Raw genomic sequence first — 8202 nt, 5'->3', positions numbered from 1 at the left:
GTTTCACTACTCTGTCAGTTTTGTGCCTAGTTATTGCACTTTCTGACTGTATATAGTATCATGTTACAGTGATGGAGAGTTACTCTTAACTCGTATCCATATGTCTTTTTCTCTTCCACATTTATTTATGGCTCAACATCCGAGTTTCAAATTGCACACCTGATGAGCCGTCACGAACCATACGGCGAAACGTACGTCGTGTGAAACAACTTGTTTTGTAGTCAACTAGTCCATCACAATGTCATGCATGAGGAGTACTGTAGGAGTTTGGCTTTCGGCTTGTACAATTCGTTTTCGCAAAGCTTCCCTTTCTTTACTTATCTTTGATATTTATGACCCACCCAAGTTGGGCGGTGTGCTGCTTTGCTGCTTCGAATTGTAGTTAGACCGCTTTGTCAAATATCGTACTGGTCTCGTCATCGTCCAGTAACAATCGACATTCTTTGTTCCGTTGAGACTGTAGCTTTTGCTCGTTTTCGTTGCGCTTGCCTTCCCCTCTTTGGTCTTTTCGATAACCTTGAACCTTCCAAGTTGGAAGGCTGTTGGTTAGCGCTACGGAGATGTGTTGAAGCTAGGTGTCAGGACGTCGAATGTTTCAGTACTCTGTCAGTTTTGTGCCTAGTTATTGCACTTTCTGACTGTATATAGTATCATGTTACAGTGATGGAGAGTTACTCTTAACTCGTATCCATATGTCTTTTTCTCTTCCACATTTATTTATGGCTCAACATCCGAGTTTCAAATAATAATAATAATAATAATAATAATAATAATAATAATAATAATAATAATAATAATATGCCTGCTGGCTCATGGACGTCCTTCGAGTATCCATTGAGGGATATTTTACCACATTGATCACAAATTGACGAATTTCGATCCATGATTGACAGCTCACAAGGCCGTGGAAGAAAACAATTCCGCGAAACGCTGCTGCTGCTCACAAACTACAATGCAGTAGCAACTCACTAGTCTGTCCAACAACACTTGAAGTTGATGGGAAGAGTGCAATCGCCCTCAACAACGATATTTTACTCGATCTGTAAAATAATATGTCATGTAAATTAATTTTACAAATCACCTCGTACAGCACGCAAACATATTCAGCCAGGAGTACATAAGGGCCCGGTCACACATGCACTTGAAAGTAGCGTATACGCTGAAGCGAGGTCGCAGGAGTGAAAAATGGCATGGCAACGGCGAAAAGCGGAACTTCCGCTTCAGCGGAAACTCCAATCCGCTTCCTCCAAAATTTTCGAAGCGAGACTGTCGCTTCTGCGGATTTTTGGCGTGCTCGATAGAATTGCACTGTATTATTTATTATTTATTGAGGAGCAAGAAAAGTGTTACCAAACAGTATGAATGCCAAAGGAAAAGAGCAAAGAGAAAGAGAAGGAGAGACAAGGAAAAAGCAATAAGGAGAGACAAATGCGTTTATAGAAATTAGTAGATACGGTACGGTCCGCAAAGGGACGTATGTGAGCAGGTACACTGAACGTGGGAAACGTATCCGAATACGGGGGTACATAAATAAACTCTATCGTACGGGAAATGTGTACAAGTCAATCTGAGGTCATGCAAACCAAATGTACAACGATGACGAATAAGAAACCTGCATGACGAATATAGAAAAGGGAAATGAAAGTTGCTGATGCGATTTCATGATAAGTATTAAATTATCCATATAAAAATCGCTCTGTGAGCGGTTCTGAAAAACCTTTACTGGTACTGCCCCGTCGTAAAAGTAAGAAATTAGAACTGGCCCATTGTCCCCCCAAATGCGAACTGATCCACCTAAATCGCGAATGACGGGACCCGAACGCACCAGTAGCACGAGGTCGGGAGGGCACAGGATCACGGATATTATCATAGGGTAACACCAGAAGTAGCAGTAGAATATATTATTTTGATAGGGAAGCCTACCGCTAGTACAGTACATGGCCTATGGTCCGGACCAACGTCCCCATCTGCATCCACAGGTAGGAACCTCGTGCTACTGGTGCGTTCGGGTCCCGTCATTCGCGATTTAGGTGGATCAGTTCGCATTTGGGGGGACAATGGGCCAGTTCTAATTTCTTACTTTTACGACGGGGCAGTACCAGTAAAGGTTTTTCAGAACCGCTCACAGAGCGATTTTTATATGGATAATTTCAGCTCTTTTTCCGTTCCCTCCCCACCCCAACCCCGAAGGTAAACATGATGACCACACGCGCGATGTACTGTATGTAGCCATGCGACTGCAATAACACACTGATACATACCAGCCCTCCCCGCCTCGCTACCCCGCACACAGATACACAAACATGTGTATGCACACGGCACACACACGTGGCCACGCACACATACGCACATGCACACGACACAAACAGGAAATTCTTCATGTATAATGCCATGCAAAGCAGTGGCCACCGTACTTGAGGAAGTCAGTTGTGAAACAAAAATAATTCAACTACAGCGTGTAGACAAGCTGACGGCCAAAGCACAACATAGCAAACATGACATTTGCCCAATGATTGCAGTTTGCAGACCATGCCATGGAAGCAGCGAATACAGAATGTAATATCATACAAAGTGACAAGCAAGGACGTGGCCATCATACACCAGAAACTTGCAGAAAGTCACATATCCAACAGATAGAGAAGTGAACAGCAATCTGATACAGCCCACACAGGACAAAGCGGACCTGATACTCGTCCCAGGATCGCAAGTGGCAAACCCTTTTCAATGCATAACATGCAGGTGTACGTTAGACGCATGAACATCTGACCGTGTCGCCAGCATACAATGTCATCACATGTTTACCCCACAAGTTACACACATGCACAGTAGAAGCACAATGAAAGCAATGGAAAAGTACGATGTGGTTGCTGAAGCATCTTCACACTTCAAATTCAGACTTCAATGTGGTCGTCACGGGATGATATACCTGCAAGATACAAGTGATGAAGAAAGAAAGCAGAAGGTCGTGAGGTAGGCTATGAGACACCACAAACGGTTCACCTACATGTCTGTTCAGGGCTAGTGCACTCACACGGAGAATTGTCATAATCGAGCATTTCCCAAACTGAGAAGTGCAATGAAATCCACTTGCATGCACAGGAGCAATTTTGCAATATTATGATGCGCAATTCGACACGATCTGCGATGCTGCGTGCGATGTGCCCTGCTGTCATGATAGTGACAGTCACCGCAGTATGTTTTGTCAACGTCGCCCGTGCACTCTTCTGTCAAGTCCAAAGTGCTCACATACTTGGCAATGTTTTTGCAGTGATTAACTTTTATCCTAGTGTCACGGGTAACTTTAATGAAGTACCCGCAGGCCGTGTCGATCTGCACATCGTCCACTCTCTCATGTACTTGGCCTGCTTTGTCTGTGTATCCATTTCATGTGCGATCCACAAAATCGACTAGACAGTGGGTGCAATACGCGCTCTACCTGAAGACGTTCTTCTGGCGACATCTCGCCATGTACTTGGCCTGGCTTTGTCTGTGTATCCATTTCATGTTCGATCAACAAAATCTCAATGCACTACAGAGACTAGACAGTGGGTGCAATACGCTCTCTATCTGAAGACGTGAACCATTAAGTTTTTTGGAAAAGTTATACGTACACCTGAAACGTAATGAAGTACAGGAATAGAGAGAGTGACTACAATACGCTCTCGACCTGATATAGTGATAACGTGAGTACAAGACACTCTCCACCTGATAACGTGTTAGAAGGTAACATGTCTACAGTCCCACCGTACCCTTCCGACACGACTGTAGACCATTAAATATTTTTGAGAAGTTATACGTACACCTTAAACGTAATGAAGTACAGGAATAGAGAGAGTGACTACAATACGCTCTCGACCTGATAACGTGAGTACAAGACACTCTCCACCTGATAACGTGTTAGGCTGTGTTTACATGAGAAATTTCAACCCGGGTTGAAAGTCTGTACGATAGACAAAAGAGGTGAGTGTTTACATGAAGACAGTTGACCCGGGTCAAATACTGATATGCCGCCAAAAGTCCACTTCTACAGTCCTGTATGGTCACGTGAATCCGTTCGCGCGAAATTTGCATCTGCAGTGCCGTTCAAACCTGGCGCGAGATACGCACAGAAGTACGTTTGTACGATTTTCTTGACCCGGGTTGATTTCAACCCGGGTCAAGCGCAATGCGTCATGTGAACGCGCCATTCATTTTGTGCACATGGCGGGTTGAAATCTGACCCGGGTTGAAACGCTTCATGTAAACACAGCCTTAGTAGAAGGCCAACAGGTCTACAGTCCCACCGTACCCTTCATCATTCCTCATTCACCATCGCGCGATACCCTGGCACACACTGGCAACATATCAATGGGGTGCCTTACCGTCGTCTAGAGGAGACGTCTTCGCAGCAATATTTTCCCTCCTGCGCATTCAGTCGCCGACGCGACAGCGTTCACGGGGCCGTTCCAGTTGCGGAAGACATTCGATTCATCGGGCCAATTCAGCAACAGGGCCGTGGACACACAGGGGGCAGAGGAGAGACATTGTTAGTGGACAAGAAATATGCAGTGGCAAGTGGCGAGTGCCGCATGGATGTCAAGTTGTCATGCACAATTCAGCTATTACTTACGGTCCAGCCAGTCCTGCCATTGCTCGCTCGTCCTGGTTCCTCCTCGTTCGTCTTCCTGCACGTCTGCACTTCTCCTTCCCCACCGTTGGCTTTGCGGTACGGGGGTGCCGGAAGGATTTCCCACATGTACATGAAGTCCCACCATGTCTCCATGTACATGTCCACGGCCACGTCAGCAGTTTTATAGTACCGGAAGGAGTTCCCACGATGTCTCCAAAGGCCTAGAGCGGACGTCTTTGCAGCAATTCTTTTCGCCCTGCGCATTCAGTTCGCCATGTCTCCAAAGGCAAAGGCCTAGAGCCTAGTAGAGGGGACGTCTTTGCAGCAATTCTTTTCACCCTAGTACCCTGTACATGAAGTCCCACCATGTCTCCATGTACATGTCCACGGCCACGTCAGCAGTTTTATAGTACCGGAAGGAGTTCCCACGATGTCTCCAAAGGCCTAGAGCGGACGTCTTTGCAGCAATTCTTTTCGCCCTGCGCATTCAGTTCGCCATGTCTCCAAAGGCAAAGGCCTAGAGCCTAGTAGAGGGGACGTCTTTGCAGCAATTCTTTTCACCCTAGTACCCTGCACATTCACTCCGCCGACACGACAGCGTTTACGGGGCCGTTCCAGGTGCAAAAGGTCCACGTCAGCAGTTCTCAACTATTTCGCGTACGGGATAGTCGCCGCGACAGCGTTTAAGGGGTCGTTCCAGGTGCAAAAGGTATCCATCAATGGCACTTTGCAGTATGGGGTACGGAAAAGGGGCCTCCTCGTTCGACTTCGTCGACTTCTGCAGTTCTCCTTCCCGTCAGGGGTACCGAAAGGGGCCTCCTCGCAGTTGTCCTTGCCGTCAGGTCCACGTCATGCAATTCTCAACTATTTCGCGTACGGGATAGTCGTCTTTGTCGTACGCGACATCGGCGTTTACCGAGTGGCATTGGCACAAAGCAGACCGTTGACGGGGTCACGTGTCAAAAAAGTATCAACAACGTGTCGACTACGTGTCGACCACGTGTATAGCGGTACACTCAGCGGTACACTAATTCTCGTGCCATTCTCGTGTCACAAAACTGGAACATCGAGTACCAGTATGGAAAGGCTTCAGACAGGAAGCCTTTCCAATTCTGTGCCCAAGGTCCGAGTCTAGAGTCGTACTGCCACAGTATTCCCCACCCAGAGAACGAGTGCGGGAACAATCAAGTGAACGATAAGAAATCAAAATTTACAGGAAAGAAGTACAGTATGGAATACTAGCCGCGGAAAGCGGATGATCCGCAGCGCAGCAAGTCAATCAAGCAAATGCGCAGGCTTAACACGATCAACAGAGACAGTCTGGTCCTTACCATTGATACGCAGAGTGAAGTACTTGGGACTGCGCTTGACCACGGGGAACGGACCATCGTACGGCGGTTGGAGTGGGAGCCGAACTGCGTCACGGCGCAAATACACTTTAGCGGCTGTGTCCAAATCGCGAGGCAGATAGACAGGATTCATGCTAGTACGGACAGGAAGAGGACGGTTCTGCCGCAGGAAGGTAGACAGGCGAGATGCGTAATCACTGCGGTCGCTGGCAGGAGTCAGGGAACTAGACGGGAAGAATTCACCAGGAAGGCGTAGCGTTGTACCGTAAACTAGTTTGGACGGTGAACAGTTGCTATCAGCCTTGGTCGATGTCCGGATGCTGAGCAGAATAAGTGGTAGCGCTTCCAGCCAGTGGGTTAAGTCAGACAGAGTCCGCAGTGATGATTTGACATGCCGATGGAATCGCTCGATTAAACCATTGCACTGGGGATGGTAGGCGGCGGTGCGCTTGCGCTGGCATCCCAGTAGCGCCATCAAACTGTTCCAGAGGGCCGACTCAAATTGAGCACCACGATCCGTGACGAGAGAAGAGGGTACACCAAACCGGGCAATCCAGCCTGACACTAAGGCAGACGCAACAGTGGATGCAGTGGCATCGGGGATTGGAAACGCCTCAGGCCACCGGGTGAATCGATCAATGCACGTCAAGAGATAACGATTGCCGTTGCATGAAGGAAGGGGACCAACGAGATCGATGTGGATGGAATCAAAACGCTGATCCGGCACAGGAAAGCTACCAATAGCAGAGTGGGTATGACGCTGGACTTTAGCGCGCTGGCACGAGTCGCAGGCCTTGGTCCAAGTGGCAATATCCTTCTGCATAGCTGGCCAAACAAAGCGAGCAGAGACTAGCCGTCGGGTTGCACGAACACCAGGATGACTGAGGCTGTGAATAGACAGAAATATATCGTGGCGAAATTTCTGCGGCACAAATGGGCGAGCTACACCGGTGGACACATCACAGACAAGCAGAGAGGGACTGCCGGGCACTGGAAGGCGCTGGAGCTTGAGTGGTGAGTCGGGCTTCGACATGTAGGTAGCCAACTCAGCATCAGTCTCTTGGGCAGTGGCAAGAGCGGTGAAATCAACAGCGTGCGATTGGCTAACGGCATCGACGTCAGGGCGAGATAGAGCATGGGCGACAGTATTCTCCGAGCCTTTCACGTAGCGAATGTCGGTCGTAAACTCAGCAATGTACGACAGCTGACGAAGCTCACGAGGTGAATGACGTGAAGAGGACAGATTAATAGCAAATGTCAGCGGCTTGTGGTCTGTCAGGATATGGAACGAACGGCCCTCCAAGTGATGCTGAAAATGCCGGATTGCGAGGTAGATGCTCAGCAGCTCACGACCAAAGGTGTGATAGCGACACTGTGTGGGGCTCAGCTTCTTGGAGAAGAAAGCGATTGGTTCCCACTGACCAGAGACTTCCTGCTGCAGCACTGCACCAACACAGAAGTCAGATGCGTCCACCATGATGTTGATTGCAGCATCTGGAGCAGGGTGGCAGAGAAGAGTGGCGTTGCAGAGGGCGGTCTTCACAGCTATGAACGCATGCTCGGCAGTGTCGGGCCAGCTGAACGAGGTGTCATGTTTCTTCTTACCACGCAGCAGGTCATCTAGCGCCTTCATGAGGTCGGCACAGTGAGGAATAAACCTTCGGTAAAAGTTCACCATGCCGACAAAGCGGCGCAACTGCTTGACGGAGGAAGGCGGCTTGAAATCACGCACCGCAGTGACTCGTTGTTCCAGAGGGAAGATTCCACTGCTGGTGATACGGTGGCCGAGAAACGTGACGGTTGAGACTGCAAACTGACACTTTGCGGGGTTTATGACCAAACCATTGTCGGCAAGGCGTTGGAGAACTGCTCGACAATGGATTCGGTGGGATTCCATGTCCCTGCTGGCAACGAGAACATCATCCATGTAGCCATTGCCACAATCCAGACCGCGTAGGACATCATCCAAGAACCGTTGGAAGGTTTGAGCAGCATTGCGTAAACCAAATGGCATGCGAACAAACTCAAATAACCCAAATGGGGTAGTCACAGCTGTCTTGGGGATGTCCTCTGGTGCAACAGGTATCTGGTAGAATGCCTTCACCAAGTCCAGCTTCGTGAACACTGTGCATCCTTCCAGCGATGACGTAATGTCGTGGATATGAGGCACTGGGTATCTGTCCGGAACAGTAGCCTTGTTTAAAGCACGGTAGTCCCCGCATGGTCTCCAATCTAGGTACTAGG

The 8202-nt window shown here is 48.6% G+C and overlaps 1 long non-coding RNA gene across 1 annotated transcript; it reads right to left on the bottom strand.

The window, feature by feature from the left end:
- Positions 1 to 2382: 2382 nt before the first annotated feature.
- On the bottom strand, positions 2383 to 4991 carry LOC135827589 (uncharacterized). The gene is made up of 2 exons (XR_010555509.1): positions 4362 to 4991; positions 2383 to 2926 (listed from the first exon to the last, which is right to left on the bottom strand). It is a non-coding gene; the product is annotated as an uncharacterized LOC135827589 (long non-coding RNA).
- Positions 4992 to 8202: the final 3211 nt, after the last annotated feature.

Source organism: Sycon ciliatum, chromosome 11, assembly GCF_964019385.1.
Source record: "Sycon ciliatum chromosome 11, ocSycCili1.1, whole genome shotgun sequence".
NCBI classification, from domain to species: domain Eukaryota; kingdom Metazoa; phylum Porifera; class Calcarea; order Leucosolenida; family Sycettidae; genus Sycon; species Sycon ciliatum.
This window is presented reverse-complemented; position numbering and strand designations above follow the sequence as displayed.